Here is a 27,600-nt window from a genome sequence, read left to right as displayed (position 1 = left end):
GGATTGTCGTCAGCCAACCCCGGTTCAGGATATGAGGATTTGTTACCAGTGTCATCAGGTTGGTCACATGAGGGCCAACTGTCCACAGCTTGCTGCAGGACCGGTGCAGGCTCCAACACCGGCCACTTTGAGGATTACGGTTGGAAGTCAGGGTGGAGTAGAGCCCCCGAGGGCTCCAGGTCGTGCATTTCAGCTTATAGCAGAGGAGGTCAGGGCAGAGCCGGATTCGGCTACGGGTATGTTTCCTTTTGATATCTTGTTATCTTATGGTTGTTATGAAGTATTATATCTGCTAGTCTTGTTCACATAATTCATGGTATTGCATTCGTTCGATTTTTTCAGGTTTATGGTATTATTGAGGAATTGGTTAGTATCCAAGGGATTGATGGTCAGAATTTGGTTGTATGGTCTTGTTGTTGAGTATAGCATTCGCGATATGAGAAATGTTCAGTTGGGAGTCGGACTCCTTTGGGATTCGAGATGTATAATGTCGGGAGAGCAGTTTTGTGAAGGTTACTCGTTCAAAGGAAAGCAGTTTATGGATAAGGAAGGTTTGGGATAGAGATGATTGTTCTCGGCCGAAGGAGTCACCGGTATTTGGAGGTCAGTGTTCTAAGTGGGGGAGAATTGAAAAATTCTCAGGAGGATCGGCAAGTATCAAGGTTTATTAACTGTTGAGATTCGACAGTGTTTCAGTCAGCCAAGAGTGTGGGCTGGTGTGAGTAAGTGATAGACTAATGGGGGCAGGGAGCAGACCATAGGTTCAGGAAAAATAGTGGTTGATGTGAGGTCTGGATTTAGGCAATGGAAAGGATTCCAGGATCAGAACGAGAGTTTGGAACCCTTAGGGGGCTAGAACAGTATGTACGAGAAAGATTCCCTAGAAGGATAGTTGGAATGATGTATGATAGTTTGAGCGGTCCAAGAAGAATGAAGGCCGGAAGGCGTACCAGTCAGGCTGAAGGCTCGGGGAATGGTCCAGACAAGCTGAAGGCCCGAAGGGCGGTCTAGACATGCTGAAGGTTCCGAGAGTGGTCCAGATGGGCTGAAGGCCTGGAAGGGCAGTCCAGCCATGCTGAAGACTCTGTATGTGTTAGTGGATCAGTATGAGGAGGATGAGAGAATATGTTGCCACGATATGGTAATTGATATGGTATGGCCCCAAGTATTGATCATGTTAATGGAAGGCAGTGCATGGACCTGAGAGTCCTTGAGGGCAGAATCGGAGTAGGTAAAGTTTGAGAATAGTAGTTGCTCTACATGGATAGTGTAGAGTGGAGTTTAGCTCAGTGACACGCGTAGGCGCGTAAGAGTTGTCGGGTGGATTTCCTAGAAAGGAAAAGGTATGTAGCTCTGGAAGGAGTGTGGGTCCCCCATTAGGGGAGGAAGTAGGGTAAATGGATGACCGTTGTGCCTCAGTCATTAATAGGAGGTACTGGATTGTACAAGATATATGGAAACACCTACGGGTTGGCTACCGTTGAGGTGGTGGCAATTTTGAGTGATGCTCAGGCACACTCTCAGTCTCCTTGGAAAGGAGGAGGTTAGTGGCTCGAGATTGGAGGTTTGGATCAGTGGAAGACGTGACAGCAGGTTAACAAACTCGGGAGTAGTTTAGACCGGTATTGAGGACGGTATAAAAGATTTCAATCGAAGGCCAACGGACCTAGAGACCATGATAGAGAAGATGCAGTAGTTTGGTTGCAAGAACCTGAGTTGAATGAGTAATCGGAGTCTGCAGTGCAAGGGTTGTTCTGTAGTGTATGTTGCAGTAGGCTTCGAGGACGAAGCCTAATTTAAGTGGGGTAGAATTGTAAAACTCCGTTCTTAAAATATCTATTGATGGGTTCCCAAGATCAAGAGTAAGGGAGTTTTGGTCTTTTATGGGTAATGGGTTTTATTCGAGAAGGTTTCGGGTCGATGTATGTTAATAGAAGCATAGGGCTTCTCGCCACCTTCGCGTGGATATAAAGTTCATCGGGAACGGATCTAGAATGAAGGAGTTATGATACTTTTAAGTTATTAACACTTATGGAACTTATTAGAAGAAATTGGCAAGGAGAGGCCATGCATGCATGGGACACGCGTGGTTACGCCCAACGTAGGCTGGGTTACGCCCATCATAGAGTGACCAGATGAACGTGGAGTCCCTCGACGTACGCCCAACGTAATAGAATTACACCCAACATACACTGTCATCCAGAAACCTTAGTTTAAGGGCCAACCACTAAAAAAGGAACATAATGGTTCCAACCCTAGCCTCCATAAACACTCTCTTACCCTCAGAAAACCCTAGATAGTCGTCCCACCTCCATTGTTGGGTGTCTTTGACCTTGGAAATCTTGTTTTGGCAAAGGAGAGCCAAGAATAAGAAAGGGGAAGTTGTCAAGGAAGGAGTGGGGAGGCTGGAGCTTGTAGATCTGGAAAGGCATCATCTTTTGGAGCCCTTTTGAGGTATAAAGTCTCTTGCTTGACATTTACTTTGTGTGGATCTTGGTGTTATGAAGTTTTGACATCATTCTTGTCCTAAAAACCTCATCTTGATGTATGATTTGAATTGGTTGAGATTAGCTGCCCTTTTTGACCTTAGGAGTGGTCTTGAGTAAGAAAAATGAGGTCCTAAGGGCTTTGGTTGTCTCATATGTGATATAGATAGGTCTTAATGGATTAAGACCTTGGATTGAGAGCCTTATGGACGTCCCAAGTGATAAAGTTTGAGACTTTATGGATCCTAGGCATGTTTGGTCGATGGATCTGAAGTTTGGGCTTAAGAGCTTAGGCCATTAAGGACTTATGAGGACTTATGAGGACTTTTAGTTCAGCGAGTTTACGCCCCACATAAAGTGATGTACGCCCCGCGTACTCACCATTCTACATGTACGCTTAACGTACATGGGGGGGGGGGGGGTACACCCCGCGTACTCTGTCTGTATGGATCATGAGTTTTGGGTCGTGGTTTAGGGCATGTTTGGGGTATTTGGGCCTTAGTGGGCCATCATAAATCATATTATATGGACCAAGGAATATATTGTGGGCTTAGGATGAGGCCCATTAAAGGATTGGGCCCAATATAGCAAATTGGGCCATTAGTGGGTCACTAGTGGGCTTGAGAAGCTTACCTAGTGTTGGGCCTTAGTCATGGACCAGTTCGGGTTAAGGGTAAAATGGTCAATTTACCCTTGGAAGGATATTGTGCTTGGTCTAATGATTGTTTTGCTTCTTCAAATAGTTCGGGATTTTCGGTGAGTCGGTGATTCGGTAATCTGCTTCTTCAGTTCAGAGTTTCAGCAGTTGCGTGGTGAGTTATCCTCACTATATCGACAAGGTCTAAGGCACCAAGGCCAACCCTTTATCGGATTGTAATCCGGGTATCGTTGTTATGTTATTGCTTTGCTATGTTTGCATCCTGGTAGTTAGGGTGGTATATGTTAGAGACCCAGTTAGGTCAGTATCCTAGTTAGGATGATGTTATGTTATGTGATCTGCTCGATCGGTGCGTTTGGATGTGAATTGTTATATGATTGTATGTTTATGTGCATATGGTTGTTGGACTGGGGTTGGGTTGAGGCGGGTCCTGCTTTTTGTTGTAGGCCAACATACCCGGGGCGGACCGATTATCCTGAAGGCCCAACAAGCGGTTCGGATAGGCTGTAGGCCCCACGAGGGCAGACCAGACGTGCCGAGGCTCGTAGAGTGGACCAGGCCGACTGAAGGCCCGGTGCGGGCGGACCAGTCATATTGTAGACTTAGAGAGTGAACCAGGTGGGTTGATGTCACACCCCCAAACCAAGGATGGCGGAAACGTCCGGGGGTGGAGGACTTCATGTATAGTATCATAACCACAATTTCAATAGTAATTTAAGCAAACACAACCAACATATATATATAATTGAAAAAGTTACATCACTTGTATGAATTACATGTTTCAAAATCAATTACAATATGTTGACAAAATATGAAAAGTTTGACGCCTTAACGTCCCATCCTCAAAAGCACTTGATTACCTGTTTAGTGTTTTCCTTAGAATACAAGTTGTTTGAAAAGTGTCAACACAAAGGTTGGTGAGTTCATAAGTTTTTATTAATAAACTTAGTAGAAGTCTTTCACATGTAAATGTCGCGTTTGTTTCAGAAAAATCCGATATTTTCCTTGAAATCCGAAAAATGTAGCCTTATAACCAAAGACTAAAATGTATAAGAAATCATCATTTCTTAGTAGAAATGTCGTGAGTTTAAAATGATATGGAAAGTAAATTTCTTTATCAACCTAAAACCTACTTTGGTTTTATGAAACCCCGTAAACTTTATGAATTGTTATCTCCCTAGGTGAGTCACTATAATCATACTGTGACTATGTGAACCTGCCACAACGTTTCTCAGGCGTCGCGAAAATGAAATGACATTTGTCACCCGTAGACCTGCAGGTCCCACTGTAGCTAGCAGCAAGGTGTGGGGTGTCAAACCCAATATAGATCTATATACAAGTATCACGTTCTCCCTCAAGGAGATTCTGATTATAACTACCAGGAATTATATCCCGCACTCGGACGTACGGGGAGAGAGAGAGTCTCACAACATAGGTTAACGAGTTTACGTGAAATGTGTGTGGATATAAATCTTTCTTGTATGAATGTACCCTTTTTGTACGAGTGTGTTGAGTGATGTATCATAAACTATACCTATTATAGTTTATCTAAAATGTATATAATATGTATGAATTCTTTTATGGAAATGTATTAGTGTTGTGAATTTATCAAACTATACTTTTTATAGTTACATAATACGTGTTCTAAATGAATGAATAATATTTAATATGAATGACTTAGTTTCAGTTCATAATGATAAACTAACAAGGAAACACATTCAAATATTAGAACTTATGATTATACACTTTGCTCAACATATTACAAAGTGTTATGATATTTACATGCTGTTGGCTAACTTTAACAATTCTGCCCTGTTTTGGAAAAATCATAGAAAAATCATACGAAGTCGAAAACTAGATCCGTAAATTCTGAGAGTTCACAAAATGTGTCTAGTTTACTCATAATTTTTATCACGATTTTTAATGACCTCCAACTTGGGTGAAAATGTCCATAATCACAGACTGGTCCGGATTGTTGTTTGAAATGATAGGCAGTTTTGTAAAAATCACCATAAATTGTAGAAAAATCATATGGAGATGTGCAAGTAGTCATTTTAAAGCTACAAACTTGAACTATTTGCACCTTGTACAGTTTTGAAAACAAAAATGTTTAAGATGCCCAAAACAGTCCGTGAATGGAGTTGAACTTTTCTGATGAAGGCTGTTAGAAAATTTTAGTTATGTTCTTAGTGTTTTAACTTGTATTCCCCCCCTGAAAACTTGAGAAAACATGAAAATGTAGGGGTATGAACTCACCTTAAGTGATTTCAGTAGATGATTGTTGAAGAATGGAAGTGTTTAATTCAAGAACACTTGGAGATGCCTTGAAGGTTTTCGAGAATCTAACATTATAGTTATGGAGTTTGTGTAAGCAATCAAAGATTTGAGTAGAAGGAAGTGAAATAATAATAGGGAGGATGAATTTTTACTTACCAAGAGTGGAAGAACACTTGAAATCATCCTTGAATCTCGAAAATTTGTGTAGAAAAAGTTTGAGAGAAAAGTGGTGTTTGTTACTTAGTGGAATGAGAGAAATGAGAGAAAATGAAGAGTGTGGTTGTTTGTTCCAGCTCAAAAAAAAAACATGGGAGTGAGTAAAATTTGAGTGTAAGGGGACATTGAAGTGACATAGGTAAGGTGGGGAGGTATGTCTGGTCATAGAGTGGGTGTGGGGTGGTTGCTTGTGTCATAAGTTAAGGCAAAGTCAACACTCCACCTTAAATAAATCCCCCATTAGATCTTTATTATTTAAATAATGATTTTCATCAAAATATGTTTAAATTATGAATATTTAGAGTTTATTATGTTAAAATATAATTTCTGGAGAAAATCCCGCTTTAAAATCACGAAAAACGGGCTTAAAATGTTAAAAATATCAAAAACGGGCTAAAAGTGACAATTTCCCGAAGTCTGGCCGAGGTTCGGCCTTCTGGTGCTGAACCGAGAGAGAGGGAGGCAGAAACCGAGAGGGAAGAAGAAGGAGGGAAGGAACCGAGAGGGGAGAAGAGAGAACAGAGGGGCGCGAGTAGAGACAGAGCGAGAGAAGGGAAGAGACAGAGAGGCGGGTAGAGACAGAGCGAGGAGCGAGCGACAGAGACAGAGCGAGAGAAGGGAAGAGACAGAGAGGCGGGTAGAGACAGAGCGAGGAGCGAGCGACAGAGACAGAGCGAGAGAAGGGAAGAGACAGAGAGGCGGAACAGATAAGGCGACCGAGAACCGAGGCTCGGTCCTCGCGCCCTTAGCCAACAGAGGCTCGGTTCGGAGATAGAAGGCGAGAAGTCAAAAACCGAATGAACTGTAGTGAACAGTAGTGAATAGTACCTTCGGTTCGGTTCAGCAGCCTTCTTCATCAGGAGGGTTCAGTTCCTAAGAGGGGTTTCGGTTCCTAAGAGGGGTTTCGGTTCCTAAGATCCGTTTTTCGCGTTTTCGCCCCGTTTTAAGCCGTTTTTGACCCGGTTAAGGGCCGGAATGACCCGAATGATTCTAAAAAGTTACGGGAACTATTTGAGGGAGATTTGGGAGAGATTTCTCATACTTGGAGAGATTTGGGAGAGATTTGACATTCTTGGAGAGATTTCTCATACAAAGAGGTATTTGAGAGAGATTTCACAATTGGAGAGATTTGGGAGTGATTTGACATTCTTGGAGAGATTTCTCATACAGAGAGATATTTGAGAGAGATTTCGCATACTTGGAGAGATTTGGGAGTGATTTGACATTCTTGGAGAGATTTCTCATACAGAGAGATATTTGAGAGAGATTTCGCATACTTGGAGAGATTTGGGAGAGATTTGACATAGAGAGAGATAGAGTGAAAACGATTGAGAGAGGATCCATGTGTGACAATTGTGAGTGTCCGGCATCGCAATGCATGGTTCGTAAACCCTGTTAAGCCTTGTTTAAGGATCTTACACACTCCCGATGAGTATGCATCATTGTTTTTATCAGTTTAGTTCATTGATTAGCACTAGGGCTTAGGAAATTTTTAACACAAGACTTTTCTCAAGTGATGTTTTCCCATTAATATAGCAAGTTATACAGTATGAACATAACACAAACCCTAATACACAAGGTTTAATCGAGTTGACCGGCTTGACTTGATGACTTGACTTGACTCAAGATTGACGATTGTCACAGTTGAAGGCCCGGTGCGGGCGGACCAACCACACTGCAGACTCGATGGATATGGCTAGACACAGAGGGTGGGCCAGGTGGACTAAAGGCCCGGTACGGCGGACCAGTCACACAGTAGACCCGAAGTGCATGGTTGTTCTGTGTTCTGTTATGTTATGGCAGGTTATGTGTATGGTATATGTGGTTGGTATTTTGGGGGTATCTCACTAAGCTTTCGAGCTTACAGTTGTGGTTTAAATGTTTCAGGTACTTCAGGAGATCGTGACAAGGCAAATGCATGATTGTACCGCTCCTCATGTTTTATGTGTTTATGATGTGGTTCGTGGAAATACTCTGATAATAAATGTATTGAAAACCTTTTTGTAATAACTTTATGAAATTGGGTTGTTTTTGAAAAGTTTAAATTGGTTGGAATTTTTAAGAGCGTTACATATTTAAAGTAGAATGTTATTTAGGGGGGAAAGCCCCTAAACGAACGGGGGTCCGACGGTAGCTCCCCTGGAAGCGGGGTCCAAGGGGCGGCAGCCCATGGTGGAGTGACAGTTTGTTCTGATGGAAAGTTTACTTAACTAATTTTTGGTCTTCATTTGATGGTACACACGAAATTCATAACACCCATATTCTCTATTCTTGCTGTCATTTCTAAGTCTTATCCGATTAAAGGTTGGGAGTACCACCCAAATACTTTAATCTGAAAGTGTATACACAATTATAAGAATTTCCAAGCCTATTATTATCCTAAATTTCTAACAAAGATTAAAGTATTTATGTGATCATGGCAAGTGGCGATTTTGTGAAGGATATGGCAAGCAAGTTTGACAAACTGAACAAGTTTGAAGGGCAAAATTTTCGTAGATGATAGAAGAAGATGCATTTTCTCCTCACAACTCTGAAAGTGGTGTATGTTCTAAGTATACCCATGTCGGTCTTACCAGAATCTATTGAAGATGAACCTTTAGAAGCAACAAGAAGGAGATCAAAGTGGGATGATTACATATGTCGTGGTCATATTCTCAATGGTATGTCTGACTCTCTTTCTAATATCTATCAAAATTTCAAATCTGCAAAAGAACTATGGGATTCTCTTGAATCCAAGTACATGGCTAAAGATGCTTCTAGCAAGAACTTTCTTGTTAGTAACTTTATGGGTTACAAGATGGTTGATTCCAGGCATGTTATGGAACAATTCCATGAAATGTTAAGGATTTTGGGATAGTTTTCTCAACACAATTTGAAAATGGATGAAGCCATTTCTGTGGTTGTGATCATTAACAAACTGCACCCTTCTTTGAAGGATTTTAAACACAATCTGAAACATAACAAAGAGGAAATTGATTTTAACTCAACTTGGAATCCATTTTAGGATTGAAGAGTCCTTAAGGACTCAAGAACTTGATAACAATCCTAAAGGCAAGAACCAAATTGGTTCTTCTTCTGTGAACATGGTCGAAGGAGGAGTTTAAAGAATCCCAAGAAGTCTAATGGAAAAAGGAAGTTTAAAGGAAAGGATGACATGTCTTCCAAAAAGATGGCTAAGTTGGTTTGTTGGAACTGTAACAAACCGGTTCACTTCAAGAAAGATTGTCGTCTTCGCAAAGTGAACAAGGATGGTGTTGGACCAAGTGGATCCAAGGATCCAGAAGAAACAACAAGGTCAGATTTCTGTTTCCTTGCAGAATTCTAAATATGTTCAGAATTATATTTCTGTGATTTCTGAAGCATTTTATGTGCATGATGATAATGTTGCATGGTGGATTGATTCGGGAGCAACAAATCATGTTTGTAAAGATCTATATTGGTTCAAGGACTTTCAACCAATTGAAGATGGCTCTATTGTGAAGATGTGAAATGTTGCAACTGAACCAATCAAGGGCATAAGATCTGTTTTACTTACTTTTACTTATGGAAAATATTTGTGTTTGAACAATGTTTTATATGTTCCACAGATTCGCAAGAATCTCATGTCTAAAATTGTATTAAATAATTGTGGTTACAAACAAGTGTTAGAAAGCGACAAGTATATATTGTCAAGACATGGTTCTTTTATAGGATTTGGCTATATATGTAATGGAATGATTAGGCTTAATATTAATTATCCTTCTATTGATAATTCTGTTTGCATGGCTTCTACTAGTACTAGCAATAATTTTAATAAATATGAATTATTACAAGAGATTAAAAGACATGTCTAAAATGAGTTTAATTCTTGTTTTTGATATGAAAAAGAATGAAAAATGTTAATCATGCATGCTAATTAAAATCACTAGACAACCTTTCAAAGATGTTGTTGGGGAAAGCAAGGTGTTGGATCTTATACATAGTAATTTATGTGATTTTCATGCAACACCTTCCCTTGTAAACAAAAAGTATGTTGTTACTTTTGTTGATGATGCATCTAGATATTGCTATGTCTATTTGCTACATTATAAGGATGAAACACTTGATAAAATTAAAATTTATAAACAATAAATTGAGCTTCATAAAAATGAATTTATATAAGTATTGTGTACTGATAGAGGTGGTGAGTAATATGATCCAGTTTATTTTGAATCAACTAGAATAATACATCAAACCATAGCTCCTTATACACCACAACAAAATGGTGTAGCTGAAAGGAAGAATATGACTTTGAAAGAAATAGTTAATTCCATGTTGTCATATTCTGGTTTAAGTTAAGGGTTTTGGGGTGAGGCAATGTTAATGGAATGTTACATCTTGAACAAAACTCCAAATAAAATGAGTAAGAACATTCCTTATGAAATTTGGTGTAAAAACGTACCAACTTTGAGTTATCTCAAAGTTTGGGGTTGTAGAGCAGTTGTAAGGCTCACTGAACCCAAAAGGAAAACATTAGGTGAGAGAGGCGTAGATTGTATCTTTATTGGATATGATGAGCATTCCAAAGGTTATAGATTCTATGTTTTAGAATCTAATGACTTTGTGTCTGTGAACACTGTTATAGAGTCAACAGATGCTATCTTTGATGAAGAATGATTTATATCTATACCTAGACCAAGGGACACGATTCAACAATCTTTCAGCAAGAACACAACTCAAGTTAGAGATGATTCTGGCGGTACAAGTTCTATGGCTGAACTTAGAAAGAGTACTAGAGCTAGAAAAGCTAAATCTTTTGGATCAGATTTTCAACTATATTTAGTTGAAGGAACAAGGAATTAGACTATTTCTCAACATCAATATTGTTTCAATATTGAAGAGGATCCAAAGACTTTTAGTGAATCTATGGCTTCTAGGGATGATCATTTATGGAAAGAGGCAATTGATGATGAGATTAATTTTATCATGAATACCAAAACTTGGGTATTGGCTGATTTACCTCCTGGTTGCAAGGCATTAGGATGTAAATGGATCCTTAAAAGAAAAATGAAAGTGGATGGCACAGTTGATAAATATAAAGCCATATTGTTTATCCAATGCTTTAGACAAAATGAAGGCATTGATTTCTTTGATACTTATGCTCATGTTGCCAGAATTTTTACTATTAGATTATTATTAGCTCTTGTAGCTATACATAATCTTGTGATTCACCAAATGGATGTGAAAAATTCATTCTTGGATGAGGAAATATACATGAAACAACCTGAAGGGTTTGTGATGCTTAGAAATGAACACAAAGTGTGCAAGTTGAAAAAATAATTATATGGTTTGAAACAAGCACCAAAACAATGGCATCAAAAGTTTGATGATGTTGTCTTGTCTAATGGTTTTGCATTAAACCAAGCTGATAATTGTGTATATAGTAAATTTGATACATCTGGTAAAGGAGTCATGATTTGCTTATATATAGATGATATGTTGATTTTTGGTACTGATTTAGAAGAAGTTGATAAAACCAAGAAATTCTTATCATGTAGTTTCGATATAAAAGAAGGGGGGGGGGGCTAAGGTGATTCTTGGTATAAGAATTAGAAAAGGAAACAATGGGATTTCAATTTCGCAATCTCATTATATTGAGAAGATATTGAAAAAGTTTAACTTTGATAATTTTTCTCCTGTTAGCATTCCTATAGATCCTAGTCTTAAGCTTTTACCTAATAAAGGATCTCCAATGTCTCAACTTGAATACTCAAGGGCTATTGGTTATCTAATGGATGCCATGATTAATACTAGACCTGATATAACATATGTTGTGGGAAGGATTAGTAGATTTACTAGTAATCCTAGTTCAAATCATTGGCAAGCTGTGAGTAGAGTATTCAAGTATTTGAAAGGGACCATGAACTATGGTTTAACTTATAGTGGATATCCTTCTGTTTTGGAAGGTTATTCAGATGCTAGCTGGATTAACAACTTAGAGGGTCACTCTTCTACAAGTGGTTGGGTGTTTCTTCTTAGAGGAAGTGTCATTTCTTGGGCATATAAGAAACAGACTTGTATTACTGATTCAACCATGGAGTCTGAGTTTGTTGCATTGTCTACTACTGGTAAAGAAGCTGAGTGGCTAAGGAATTTAATTTATGAAATTCCATTATGGCCCAAACCGATATCTACCATTTCTATAAGATGTGATAGTGTTGCAACCTTGGCTAAGGCTTATAGTCAAGTGTACAATGGAAAGTCTAGACATTTAGGTGTTAGACACAGCATGATTCGTGAGCTCATCATGACTGGTAAGATATCTGTGGAGTTTGTAAGAACTCAGTTGAATTTAGCCAATCATCTGACCAAAGGCTTAGCAAGAGATCTTGTGCACAAGGCGACAGTAGGGATAAGTTTAAAGTCCACTTAAAATCTTTTATATTGAAATACCCAATTCCCATCTAATGTAATATTAGATGCTGAATTCAATGTGGAAAGCTTGATATTTGAAGTTTGGAACACATTATTATCATCATCCTAAGGTATGTGTTCAGTACTATAAGTTAAGGAGGTTGAAATTTAATTTCTTAATAGTTCTTTCAAAAATTGCATTTGCAGGTGCAAGAACAAAAGAACTACCTATATAAGCATGGAGTTTAGTTGCTTCAAGAAGTTGAGACTTGAATTTGATATGCTTATTGAAGGATGGGACACAAGCTAGTAAAATATAGTGTCAAGTTAGAACTTTGAGAATGTAAACTGTTGTGTTTATTATCTTCATGTATTCTCTTAGAATAGAAATGGTTCAATCCTTAGTGACACCCTGATATTAGAATATTTGGAATGAGTAATATACTAATGTCAAATTCAATTGTCACAATATTTCATTTATGCATCGGTTTGTTGTTGTTATGTTATGTTTTAAGTTAATCAAGATGACACTTAAATGAGGGAGGTTTGTTGGTGATTTTGTATCATCAATGTGTATTTAAGTGTAATGGATTGACTTGTTGACCAAAAATCAATCTTCATGAATATTAAACAAGTAAGGAAGGTGTTGAGTGCACACTTGTTTAAGTTCATTCAAGATTTACAGTAGATTGTTATTTAGGGGCGAAACCCCTAAACGAACGGTGGTCCGAGGGCAATGCCCCTGGGAGCGGGGTCCAAGGGGCGACAACCCTTGGCGGATTAGTGACAGTTTGTTTTGACACCCTTATATAAATAACCCGGATTAGTGATAGTTTTCAGACATACAACTGTCTGGTGACAGTTTTCTGATGGAAATGTTACTTAACTAATTTTTGGTCTTCATTTGATGGTACACACAAAATTCATAACACCCAGATTCTCTGTTCTTGCTCTCATTTCTGAGTCTTATCCGATTAAAGGTTCGGAGTACCACCCAAATACTTTAATCTGAAAATGTATACACAATTCTCATAATTTCCAAGCATATTATTATCCCAAATTTCTAACAAACGGTTCGGATTTTTTCGAATATCTCGACCCGTTTAAAATTCATTTTAGTTATAGTTTAATATTGGGATAAAGTTTGTTACAATTGGAAATATTAATTTGAAGGATACGTTTAACATTCATTTGAATATTCTGTGTGATTTATCAAATGTCACAAACTTAATTTTTGTTAATTTTTTTGTAAAATATGATACCCGTTTTTTATAAAACTTGTGTTAACAGCCCCATTTGCTGACACTGTTGCTTGTTGTTTGTTAGTGTGTGGATAATTTGGTATTTTTCATGTTTAGTAAAGTGTGTTTGTGATCATGGATAAATCATAATGACCATTTATGTAACTTTGTCTACGTTTCATGTTTATGAGTTTGTAGCTTTTCTACTCATTTACTTTTAAAAATATTATTTTGACTCCTTCATTTTAAACTTTGTAAACTGTTACTTTCACACTTCTATTTTCTAAATTTTCTTGTTTATCTCCGTAGTATATATAATCTGATTTTCTTTTTACTTTGTTCACATGAAAAACAAACTTTTTACATTCTTATTTTTATAATTTATTGGTATAAATTCAATAATTTTATGTATGTTTCAACGTATATTTTTTTTTTTTTTTATGTTTTACTACTTAATTTTTTTTTTTTTATGTTTTCTACGTATGAGTTTGATCATGTATAATACACTTTTTATTATATAAACTTTTGTATTTGCATTTTAAAGTAACGTTTTTATGTTTTTGTGCTTACTTTTTGTACGTTTTCTATGTATTAGCCGGATAACATATAAGAAGTTTTTGATCATTTAAACTTTTTTTTTTTTTTTTTTTTTTTTTTTTTTTTGAAACGAAAATTCTAACTTACTCCTACTAAATTATTCCTAAAATTCATTTATATCAGCGACGTGACTTGAACTCTCAACCTCAATGAGGGAGGTCAGTATCAAATACTGCTGAGCTAGAAACCATTTGGTTTTCGTGTTTATCTCCGCTACTATTTATAATATGATTTTTCTTAATAACTTTCGTTCGTCAACTTAAACAAAACTAAGTTTTTACGTACTTATTTGTATTATGTATCAGTATAAGTGATCAACTTTTCGATGTATTTGATGTTAATTTAGAACTTTCATTCATTAATTTTTTTTAAAAAATAACAACGTTAACAAAAATGACCATTCAAGCAAGTTTTGAAAATCATATTAACCGTATTCATCAAAAACAAAATTAGCAATAAATAAGTTTGTGACATTTGGTAAATTACAATGAAAAGTTATGTAATTCTAGCTTAAAATTATAATGTTGTTACAAAATAAAAACGTGAGAATAAAAAAAACGAAATTGTTTATGAAAATATAAGTATTATAGGTAATTTATTTAAATAACATTTTTAATAAGTTCTTAAATGTTAGTAGCTCATAGTTTTTGAATGTTTTGGACAATCAAAGTTCAATATTATGAATTAATAACTCCTTACTCCATACAAAAATTTAAAATTTAAAGGAGACATTTTAATATTAGTTTAGTAAAACAAAGCCAATGTTGTTCCTAAAGATTTTTATAGGAGAAAATGATAAAAATAGCCATTTACACTAATGGTATTACAAAAATAATCAAAAAAAATCGAAATTACAAAATTAGCCAACGATTTCACAGATGGAGATGCCCCATCTGTGAAATGAGCATCTCATCTGCGAATGTACAAGCACCTAAAGCACAACTGTGCTTTAGGTGCTTGTACATTCGCAGATGCTTTTAATTTTAATTTTTTAAATTTTTTTTTTCTGTATATATAGGGGTAAAATCGCAGATGGAATAGGTCCATTTGCGATTTACTCTCACTCTATCTGCGAAATTGTGGTTTTTTTTTTGTATTTTTTTTTAGTTTGATTATGAAATGAATATGTTTGACTACGAAATCATGTTGCTATATAAAAAGTTTTGTAGATTGTTTTACTTTCTCAGTCAAACCAATTCATTTCGTAGTTAAATTAAAAAAAAAAAAAAAAAAAAAAAAAAAAAAAAAAAAAAAAAAAAAAAAAACCCACAATTTCGCAGATAGAGTGAGAGTAAATCGTAGATGGACGTATTCCATCTGCGATTTTACCCTTATATATACAGAAAAAAAATTAAAAGCACATGCGAATGTACAAGCACCTAAAGCACAGTTGTGCTTTAGGTGCTTGTACATTCGCATATGAGATGCTTATTTCGCAGATGGGGTATCTCCATCTGTGAAATCGTTGGTTAATTTTGTAATTTCGATTTTTTTTGACTATTTTTGTAATATCACTAGTGTAAATGACTATTTTTATCATTTTCTCTTTTTTATGGTGTTTCTTGGACATTAGATAGATAGATAGAAAATTGATAGCAATGGAAAAGAAAAAGTAAAACAGGTAGAAGATGACATTTAATATCAAAATAAATAGAGCACAAAAAAACTGACCAAAGTTTACACGTACTTCAAATTAATGCTTCTATTTTTTAAAATAATAAGCTTAAAAAGATATTTCTAAGCTAAGAAATATTTATGCATTTTTATTAGATGTTGTTGTTGTGAAAAGCATTTACAAAGCATGAATACATCATTGATAAAGTTGTTAAATATTTTTGTTATTGTCTCTTCGATTCTCATAAAGACCGTATTTATGTTTTTTTTGAACGGAAGATAATTATCTAAAATAAGAAACTAGACAAGGGCTAGAGGTACAAAATAAAAATGATGACAAAAAAGAGAAATAGAAAATACAACAATTTATGATAATAGATTTTTTCTCTACATTCTTGAATAGGGTTGCAGTACCAGTCTGCTCAAGTGAGGTTTTGTAACGTTCGTTTTTCTAGGCTAGACATTAATGATTATGTAATAATCTAGGTCAACATTTGTATCTCGTTTTGAAGTAATAAGAATGAATTATGTGAATTTATATGTTTATACTTAATTATTATGAAATAATAGATTAATGATAAAAAATAAGCGTCAAAAATAAAATGTTAGATAGACCCGATATTTATAAAAAAAGTTGTATGGTCGAAACAAGGATTCCAGGGATATAAAGAATACCAAAATTCGAGTTATAACGAATAAGTTATCACCTGTCGCAGTTTCGCGACAGAATCGACACAACACTATGTGACGTAAAATGTGAGTTTACGATAATGTGCTTTTTAGGCTTAGCAATCTAAATAAAAATCGTAGTACACGTTAAATCGAGAGCGTGCATAAAAAGAATGCTCAAATCTGACTTCATATGAGGAAGTTCTGAGTTTTCTAAAATTTAGTATAGCAGTATGTATTATTGGCATTTTACGTTCTCAGTCATTTATTTATTGTAATGAAAGTATTAATAGTACTCATTCTCTTTGCCACTCTTGTCAAATCTCGAAACACAAAAGGCTACCATTTTATGATTCTAATTCTCGTACTTTATTACCTTTTGACATAATTCATTGTGATATGGGGACGTCTGTTGTTCAAACTAAATATGGCTATAAATGCTACATGGTGCTTATCGACAATTTTACCCAATATGTATGGGTTTACCCTCTAAAATTCAAATCATAAACTTTTTCATGATTATCTCAATTCTACTCTCTTATTCAAACTCAATTCAACACCAAAATCAAAAGTTTTCAATGTGACATGGGTGGAGAATTTGATAATACACAATTTAAATCTTTTGCATCCACACATGGCCTTGCACTTTGATTCGCGTGCCTTCAAACTTCATCACAGAATGGAAAATCTGAAAGAATGATTCACCGACTTAATGAATTCACTCTTGTCCTTCTTGCTCATGCATCTCTACTTCCCTCTCTTTGGGTCGATGCCCTTCATGCTGCCACCTAGCTTCACAACATCACCCCAACCAAAGTTCTTCATAAACAAACACCAACAACCATGTTGTTTGGTCGAAACCCCTCCTATAGCCACCTCTGTGTGTTTGGTTGTGCCTGTTATCCAAACCTTTCAGCCCAACGTAACCACAAACTTGATGTCCGCTCTATCCAATGTGTCTTCCTCGGCTATCCCACAAATTATCTTGGATACCGTTGTCTTGATCCTTCAACTGGTAAAATCTATCTCTCCCGCCATGTCACATTTGATGAGATAGTTTTCCCATTCGCTTCGTCCATTCTATCCTTCACCTATGAATACCAACTCCTTTCAGATAACACTAACCTTTCCTCTACCTTTACTGAATGCTCCAACTTTCAAACACCCACTACACACCCCACTTCTACTCCATCACATACTCTTCCTCACCATCACACACCACCCTTTCCCCTCCCACCGTTCCACCCACTCAGTCGTCAACACAACCCCTATCAGCCCCATCCCACCCATGGCCACTAGATCTAGCTATGGAACTATCAAACCACATATTCGCCTAAACCTACACACCACTAACATCTCCCCTCTTCCCAAAACCCCCCACCTTGCCCTTCACAACCCTAATTGGAAACATGCCATCACTGACGAATACAAGAATTTATGTGACAATGAGACATGGCAGCTGGTCCTACGACCTACGGGTGCTCATGTTATATGTTATATGTGGCTTTATCGCCATAAATTCCATGCTGGTGGTTCCCTACAACGCTATAAAGGCACGTCTTGTTGTTAATGGTAAATCTCAACATGTTAGCATAGACTGTGATGAAACTTTCAACCCGGTGGTTAAAGTTGCGACTATTCGCACTGGTCTTACACTTGCAGTTTCTCGATCATGGCCAATCCATCAACTTGATGTTAAAAACAAATTTTTACACGGGAACTTAACTAAAACAGTCTACACGCATCAACCCTTGGGCTTTGTTGATCGTGCCAATCCTCATCATGTTTGCAAACTACTAAAGTCCCTTTATGGACTAAAGCAAGCCCCAAGAGCTTGGTACCATAGATTTGTCACATGCATCACATCTCACGGTTTTAAAAGTGCAGTAACCGATACATCATTATTTATTTACCACCATGGGCAAGACTCCGCATACTTTCTATTGTATGTCGATGACATTATCCTTACTGCTTCTTCAGATTCATTTTTAAGAAGTGTCATCACTACCTTGTCACGAAAATTTACAATGACAGATCTAGGTACTCTTCATCATTTCCTTGGCATACAAGTTCATCGTACCTAGCGTGGTCTCTTCCTCTCCCAATCCACATATGTGAGAGCTATCATTGACAGGGAAAACCTGACAAATTGTAATCCAGTTGCAACCCCAGCCGACACCTCTTCCAAAATGAGTGCAACTGTCGGCTGCTTATCTTTCGACTCCCCGAGCTATCAAAACCCAAAATATCACTTAGTCCAAATCAATAATCCTCCTTAGGGTAAAATGACCATTTCACCCTAGTCTAACTTGGTCCATATCTAAGGCTCAAAATCATACTATATAAAGGCCCAATACTATATGGGCTTCCCAAACCCACTAGCGGCCGACTAATGACCCAATTTGTTAAATTGTTAAATTGGGCCCAATCCCTCTAATAGGACCATTTCACCCCTAGTCCAATTTGTTAAACTGGCCCACATTATCTGACTTCAGATGGCCCACTAAGGACCAAAGAACCAAAATCCTCCTGCATGGCCCAAACCGAGCCCAAAATTCACAAGGCCCATATCTAATGAGTACGTTGGGCGTATTCCTTTGTACGCTAAGCGTACTAGCCAAATGGTTTGTACGTTAGGTGTACCTGCATGTACTCTCAGCGTACTCCTAAGTTAAGTCATTTTTCCATTAAGTGCTTAATACTTAGATCTAGAAGCTACAATCACAGATCAAAGTCCTTTTCAACATCTTAATCCATAAAGTCACTGACTTGGTGGCTTTGCAATCCCAAACAAGTCCAAACTCCAAAATTGATATTCTACTTCCATGAAAGTGGTATCAACTCTTTCATGAACCCATTAACAATCACCAAGGGTGGTGACCCTTAGCCTGGAAATCAGATTTGGACTATAAAGTTTCAACCTTTGGACCAAAATGAATTCAAAAACAAACTACACTAGATCTAATCACTCTTACGTAAATTTTATAGCTTTATACCTCCAAGTGATCTGAAATGGAACCCTAAACTCGGATCTACTGCTTCCCCTTTGATCCACCACCTTGCTATACTTTTCACTTGCCTGAAAATGGCTTCAAAATCACAAAAATGTTCTCTAATGACCTCCAAAGCTCCAAGAACACTCAAGGGAGGGTTAGGGTTTCATGGTGGCTGTCTAAAGATGAGAGGGAGGCTGATAACTAGGGTGTTATGTTCTTTATATAGTGACATCCACTAAAAATTAGGGTTTAGGGTCTCTGAGAGTACGATGGGCGTACTTCTCATACGCTGGGCGTACTCCTCTCACACCTGCGATCATTTACTCCATTACGATGGGTGTACTCCCAGCTTACGTTGGGAATACCCAACCCGACACGTGCATGTTTCCCTTGCATGCATGGGACTTGCTTACCAAACATTTCCATTAGGGACCATTTATGCCAATAACTTCAAAGTGCTAGAACTCCTTCGTTCTAAGTCCGTTTCTGACGAACTTTATATCCACGAAAAGGTGGCGATAAGCCCTACGCTCCTAGTTATATACCCAAGTCTTAAAACGTTTCGAATAGAACCCAAAACCCATAAACAACCGAATCGCCTATACCCTGGGCCTCCGAGACCGCCACTAACATACTTTTCAAAATAGGGTGTTACACTAACATTTAAAGGATGGTTCTTATACCACTGAAGGGTTTTTGTTGCATAAATATATAGTTTTTTCCCAAAAAAACGGCAACAGAAGCTTTAAAATTTCTTATAAATTTTGAGTATGATAACAAAACAAACCATCAAGGATCCTTTTAAAGAGGTTAGAATGATGTTACAACAACCACAAGGTGTTTATAAATAACAACCTTTGTAGCCTTTAGACCCTCTTGGATTTGGGGTGTTGAAGTAGATAGCAAGAACAAGAATCTTGATCTTCTCTACAGGTAATCCACCAACAAGATAAGGTACTCAAAATGCTATTTTTCCTCTTGTATGACTTTGTTCTTTAAGCCTTATGTGCTTAAACAATTAAGAACTAAAAGGAAGATACAAAGTGAATACCAAAAACAAATAATATCTTCAAATGAGGAAAAAGCTCCAAGCTCTTATGTGCTTACGATTTTGAGAGAAAAGGAGAAGAAGTTTTAAGACCAAAAAAACTAGCAACTTCTCCATATATAATACCTTCTATTTATAACCCCATCAAGTATAGCATCTTGAATATAATATTCTAGGTATGGGCTATAAAGGGGAGGCACAGGGAACAAGTTGATGGAGGTTGACAAGCAACCTCCATCATCCTGCAAACTTTTGGCCATAGGGCCTAAAAGATATAAAAAAAATGTTCACTAGGCTTTTAACCATGGTCGAGTAAGCATTTGATTTAATTATGGTAAACCAAAGTGTCCAAAACTTTGTACATGACTTATTATATGTTACCTTATCATATAAAGACTATTTTTCTACTTATTACCATATTGTTTTCATAAAACAATAATTTTTCTCTAATTAAATACAAGAGTTGAATTTATTTATTAAGAAAAATTAACTTAATAAATATTCAATAAGTACCAGATTGATTAAGGTTTGAACCTATAGGATCATATGTCATCAGGAATGTCACTCAATAATGATTCTTGGGCATATAGATCTAACAAAAAATATGTTCAAGAGGGGCATGGGAGAGATGATGACGATGTGTGTTGTTGTCGTTAATACATTGGCGATCATAGTGGTATTGAGTATTATGGTTGTGATCAGCGGTGACGGCCAACAGTGACATTATGGTTGTAAGAAGCGACGACATACGGCAGTAATGGGAACAACTTCACTTGCAATGGTAACAACATTGTTGAGGGGAGACATTTTAAGGTGGAGCCATGGTAGCTAGGGATGAGCAAAAACCGAATCAAAAACCGAAAAACCGAAAAAAAACCGACATAACCGAAATCGAAAAACCGAAACCAAAGCAATAACCGACGATTTAGGTTTGAATTTTACAAAAACAGAAAAATAAAGGTTTGATTCGGTTTTGACGTATAAAACCGCCCATAAAAACCGAACTGACCCACATATATATTATTTATATTATGATTTAAACTTTTAGTTTTAGACTTTAGACTTTAGACTTTATCTCTTTAATACTTTATGTTTATTTTTAACAAACTGTTAATGATGTTAAACTTTGATCTTTTGAATACTTTTATGCTTTTATAATATTAGAATGCGTACTCTTTATTTTAGTATATTTAAAGTAAATACAATACTATTTATCGCAACGTATTTTCACTAGGTTTGAACCAGAAAACTAAAAAAAAAAACAGGAGCTCATAAACCCACGGTTTAAAACCAAAAACCCATAAACCCAATCCGGAAAATCGAAAAACCGACCCAAGCAAAAACCGAACCTATATCGTTTTAAAAACCGAAAAACCGACTTTCTACGGTTTGGTTTGGTTTTAGCCAAAAACCGACCCAAACTGACACATGCTCATCCCTAATGGTAGCGACAATGACTTAGGTGGATTTCTATGGTGTATAAAGGCGAAAAAATAGGAATGTAGAGGAGGAAAGGTTATCAATTAGTTGAAGATAGTGTAGCGAGTAGCTGACTCTTGGTTGTGAATCACCAGATGGTTGTGGTAGCCAATAATGGAAACTATCATACATGATGATGGCAAAGGTTGGTGGGAGGAATTAGGGTTTTAGATAAGTGTGTTATATAGTTATTATCGTTTTTAGATAGGAACAATTGTGATTTATATACCTAATATCTTTAGTTGTTTTATTTTTTTAGATAAGAACAATTGTGATTTATATACCTGATATTTGATCTCCTTGTTTTTAAGACTTTGGTCTTAAAAACTTTTGGGCTTCAATTATATATACATTATATAGTAGTAAGATATATAGGAGACGAAAAAAATTGAGGTTATAATCTGAAGTAGGAACTCCGGAATAGGAAATCTGGAATGAAGACCACAACTCTGGAATGCTCTGTTCCGGAACAAGTGATAATTTTACCAAAAAAATGTTGGTTATTTTTTTTAAATGATTGTATATGAGGGTTAGATTTCTCAATTTAGGGTCGGCCCATGAACCTGGGCAACTGCCCCAGGCCCCCATTTTATATTTGTTATATTTGTTATATAATAGCAGCCCATTAATTTTAAGCCTGTTAGATAAGATTCTTCAAAGCCCAATACTGACGCGTTGATCCAAAGAGGGAGCGTGGGAGGGAGTACCTAGCATGCGTCCAACTTCCAAGGTGACTAAGAAGGCGTCATGACTCTTCAGTAATAGATTCTATGGAAAATTCAAACAACATCTCTCCAGAAAGAACGGTTGATTTTCATTCTTCTTTTTCTTATTTAAGATTCAAGATTTCAAGTTAATCTAGTTCTTCTCATTCTCTTCTGATTTTTTGAATTCATCCACAACACCCATTAGTGAATCGAACATTATTTTAGAATTGAAACACTGATTGCTTCTCCTTATTTTCACAATTTCAGAAAACCTGAAACTCTATTCTTTCCTTTCTTGTTTTCAATTACCTTTTTATGACATACCATCTATGAATGGGGAGTTAATCAAGTTATCTAATTTATTTTCATAATCTAACCTAGAGACTAAGATTTAGGGTTAGAGGGGAAATTGATTTCTAATAGTCTAATTGTGAATCTTTGTATGTTGTAGCATTTTTGAAATTTCTCTATCTTTTGTAAAATTCATTTTTTATGAGGTTGTGCAAGTTAGAGACAATCGAATTTAAATATGTTTAAGTTAGACAATTCTTGAAGTCCAATTACTTAATTTCGATTTTTGAGTGTCAATCTTCTTAATTTTGATTACTTAATGTTAATATTATTAATTTCGATTTCTATAGATTTTTCTGTTGTTCTGAGTTTTTTTTAAAGGTTATTGACAACCAACAACATGTACTCTGTTAGTGTTGTTTTATTTTTTTAAAAATCAAATATATTTCTATTTTTTGTTCCTACAAATCCTATCCAATTAAATAGTGACATGTGTAACATTCAATGCTCATTTAATGATATTTTAGTATAGTACTGAGATACATGTCATCGTTTAATTGGGTATAAGAATTTGTAGGAAAAAAATAGAAGAATATTTAATTTCTCTTCATTTTTTAGATAATCAGAACAAATATAGAATATCATAGGTTTATTTAATCATTTCATATTTTTAGTAATTTTGTACATCTATCTTTTTATAAAGGCATTTGTATTTTTAGAATTTCTTTATTTAGACATTAAACTATCAAAAACTCATACAATAATAGTGTTGTATCTTTAGCTTTTCAATTCCATGGTTGTATAAATTTAAACGTATTGTTATTATGTGTAAAAATAAGTAATACGGATTATGTTCTATGTCATTGTCTCGGAAAATGTCTTTATCGTCTATGGGTCGTGCTTAGCATGGCTCTCGGAAAATGCCTTAATCGCGAATGCTTATTTTTTATTTTGTCCATAACCTCAAATTATCTTGGACCCGCCTGACTCAATTTCCCTTATTTTTAACTTGGAGTATAATATAATTTTTTTTTTTATATAACTTAGGTTTTCGTACTCTCTCTCGGAAGATTAAAGTCTTTTTATTTGGAACTATATTTTCTTAAGTATACAACGCCTATTATTTGTTATCCTTTATGTTTTTCTGTAAAATGTATACATTTGTTGTTACTTTTTAATTAAATAATCAGCCATAAAACGCATATCGGCATAATATAAAATAATAATTCCTATTATTTGTTATCCTTTATGTTTTTCTATAAAATATATAGATTTGTTGTTATATTTAAATAAATTAATAAAAAATAGTAAGTGGAGATGCGGGGGATCGAACCCCGTGCCTCTCGCATGCAAAGCGAGCGCTCTACCATTTGAGCTACATCCCCATGCTTTGTTATTATCCATGTTCTATACCTTTTAAAAAAAACCCTTTAATGGGAAATTCAATCATAGAAATATACAAAACTCTATTACAGAAACTTAAATATGTCTGTATTATGAACTATGATTCAAGAAAAAACATGTCTTTTATAGGCTTATAGAAAAGAAAAATTATGAAACCACTAATCCGTTACTATACTAATGCAAAATATTTGCCAAACACTAGACTTTGATAAACATTTTGTCATTTTGTGATATTACCATTTTTTTAAGAACTCTCATAAACTATAGTTTCAAAGGAAAATAACTACGCTCAATAATTAACTTGATATTGGTAAAACATCAACATAAATGAATAAATGGTGTTAGGCATTTCAGTTGTTATATTTATCTACTTATTGTTAACAAATGACTTCTAGTCCAGTGGTATCAGATGTAGTTCTCCCTCTTTAAAGTTGAGGGTTCAAGTCTCATTGGAGACCTAAGTGGATTTAGGAGTAAAATCTATTTATTTTTATAAAATCATAAAAGAAATGGTAAACCACATTATTTGACTGATTCACAGTCTCACGTCAACCCGTCTTAAGGCCTACGTGGGCGTTAATCTATATGATTTGAAGTTAATTATGGAATACTAATCTTTATTATGCCCGTGTCAAATGTTTGAACATTGAATTTTTTGCGTGGGATTATGCAACTCAACCTCTAGGCTTCCATTGCATGGAAGTATTATAAATCATATAGGTTAATGGATGGGTTTTTGTTATCATTCAATCAGGTATCTGATGATTGATCCCTGTACCTAAAGAATTATATGGTCATTATTTTTGCTAATATTCAAGCAACTATGTTTAAATTAGGTATTTGATGATTGATGATTGACTTGTAAAACAACCGTGTTCAAATTTAATCATTGTTTGTAGAAACTGCTTGCTACTTTAGTTCATGAATGCTCCGGTGGTAATGATTCGTAATGGCTTTTATTCTTTGAGATTGTTTGGACTCATTTACATCTAAAGGAATTGTCCATTTATGATTTAATTATAATTTATATTTATATATAATATTAAATTTGAGTGGTCTTATGAACAGTTACTTTTTGTTCCTTTAGATATTTGCCATAGTACTTTGGCATATTGCCAATTTTGCTCCCTTTACCGGGTGGTGGGTAGGTGGGTGTGTATCTTGCATAGTGGCTTTGTTCATGTGTTCTTCCTGTAAAATAACAGATTATCCACTGCCTCAATAGTTCAATAACTTTTAAACAAACAAAAGTTAATGCTTCTAATCTTCTTCTCCGATGGTTTCTCGAAGATGTACAAACCTTCGATTTTCCGTCTACTTAGCACTCCACTGAACAATCTGTTTTCCCCTCCTTTCTCCATCAAAGTTGATTGGCCACAATTTATTATTCCACTGTTGGTTCTTGATTTTGAACATTCTCCATTACGCCTGTGATTTTGTTATCCTGAGCGAGACTTTCATACTTTCTCTAAAACTTGGATTCAGTTGTCACTATATTATGCTTTTAGGGTAGAAACATCACGGTGGAGAAGAACAAAGGAGTCCAGAATTCAAAATCGAATTCGAAAAAAATATAGAAAGTGAATGCAATTTAGTAGAGCTTGTATTCTTCAAGTTTTGTTATCGAGTAAACCTTCCTTCTCTATCGATTTCTCCTATCAGCTTTGGTTATGTATTTTATTTTGTGATTATTGTATTTGGGTTTTTTATACTATTTCTTTTAGCTCTCTCATCAAAATAGAAAATGAAAAGAATGACCTTTCACATCAATTGTCACAGCACAAAACTTGTTTAGTCATTATTTAACGGATATGTGGTGCAAAAGTATGATAAAAAATTAATAATTAAGTTGATTTAGGGAAGATTACAATTTTAGCCAAATATGTCATTTTTAAACATCAAAATATCATATATGCCCTTTTTAAATATCAAAATATCGTATATGCACTTTTTAAATATCAAAATATCAATGGTAATATCATAAATATCCTCCATCTACAACATAATAATAATCAACAAAAAAAACTAAACAATCAAAAGATACATTCCATAGAAAGGGTTGAAGATGAATCTTTTTGTCTGTCAATAGGCCGACATTCCAACAATTTAGAAGTTCACATTGCATTATCATAATCGTAAGGATAATACGGTTAAATTTCTTAATTATTATAATAATTCTAAGGTATAAAAAATAATTATAAAATATTAAAAACATTATAAAAAAGGATTTGGGCAAATATGATATTTTGAAGGTTTATGAAGGGTAAACATGATATTGAGAAATTAAGCTGAACAAATATGATATTTTGAAGTTTAAGAGGGGTATATATGAAATTTTCTCTTAATATTTTATAATTATTTTTTATACCTTAGAATTATTATAATAATTAAGAAATTTAACCGTATTATCCTTACGTCCATGATAATGCAATGTGAACTTTCTAAATTGTTGGAATGTCGGCCTATTGACAGACAAAAAGATTCATCATCAACCCTTTCTATGGAATGTATATTTTGATCGTTTAGTTTTTGTTGTTGATTATTATTATATTGTAGATAGAGGATATTTTTGATATTACCATTGGTATTTTGATATTTAAAAAGTAGATATACGATATTTTGATATTTAAAAATGACATATATGATATTTTGATGTTTAAAAAGGACATATATGATATTTAGAAATTTTATGAAGGGTAAATATGATATTTAGAAATTTTATGAAGGGTAAATATGTTATTTAAAAATTAAGTTGGGTAAATATGATATTTTGATGTTAAAAACATTATAAAAAAGGACATATAGAAGAGCATATATGAAATTCTCCTAAATATTAAAAACATTATAAAAAAGGATTTGAGTAAATATGATATTTTGAAAGTTTATGAAGGGTAAATAAGATATTGAGAAATTAAGTTTGGCAAATATGATATTTTGAAGTTTAAGATGGATATATATGAAATTCTCTCTTAGTTTCAAATTAAACATATTTGATTAAATTTGTACTTTTTTTTTTGTGAGTAGCTTAACTAATTTACTATTTTTTTTAATTTCTTTAACTCGTTTACATTGAAAGGAATTATCCGTTTACCATGAAAAAAATTGAGATGCAGAGGGTATTTATTGAATTCTAAAAAAAGTTAAGAAGGTGGAGATGCGGGGGATCGAACCCCGTGCCTCTCGCATGCAAAGCGAGCGCTCTACCATTTGAGCTACATCCCCTACGTGCTATTATTCATACAATATTAATTAATTACTTAATTAATCTCAATTAGTGATTGAATTTGTGAATAGAAAATTCTAATTAAGTTGATCACTCAATGAAATATTTGCCATAATGACTAAAAACCAATTACTGAACTCATATGAAGTAAAGAATTACTTACTGTGTTAAAGAGTATTATGTTGCCTTTATAAAAAGCAAAAATAAAGGAGTGTATATTTATGTGTGTTTTGAGCGACAAAATAGAGAATGCATAGCTGTCAAATTTGGTGTAGCCATTCTCCATTGGTATGTATAAACAAGTACGTCAAAAAAATATTTG

The 27,600-nt window shown here is 35.1% G+C and overlaps 2 non-coding genes across 2 annotated transcripts; both read right to left on the bottom strand.

Annotated features, from left to right (window-relative positions):
• Positions 1-23,963: 23,963 nt before the first annotated feature.
• Positions 23,964-24,036, bottom strand: TRNAA-UGC (transfer RNA alanine (anticodon UGC)). The gene has a single exon. It is a non-coding gene; the product is annotated as a tRNA-Ala (tRNA).
• A 3,168-nt stretch (positions 24,037-27,204) lies between these two features.
• On the bottom strand, positions 27,205-27,277 carry TRNAA-UGC (transfer RNA alanine (anticodon UGC)). The gene has a single exon. It is a non-coding gene; the product is annotated as a tRNA-Ala (tRNA).
• Positions 27,278-27,600: the final 323 nt, after the last annotated feature.

This window comes from Lactuca saligna, chromosome 2, assembly GCF_052625555.1.
Source record: "Lactuca saligna cultivar CGN05327 chromosome 2, ASM5262555v1, whole genome shotgun sequence".
Lineage (NCBI taxonomy): Eukaryota > Viridiplantae > Streptophyta > Magnoliopsida > Asterales > Asteraceae > Lactuca > Lactuca saligna.
The sequence above is the reverse complement of the archived record's forward strand: the minus strand, read 5'-3'. Positions and strand labels throughout refer to the sequence as shown.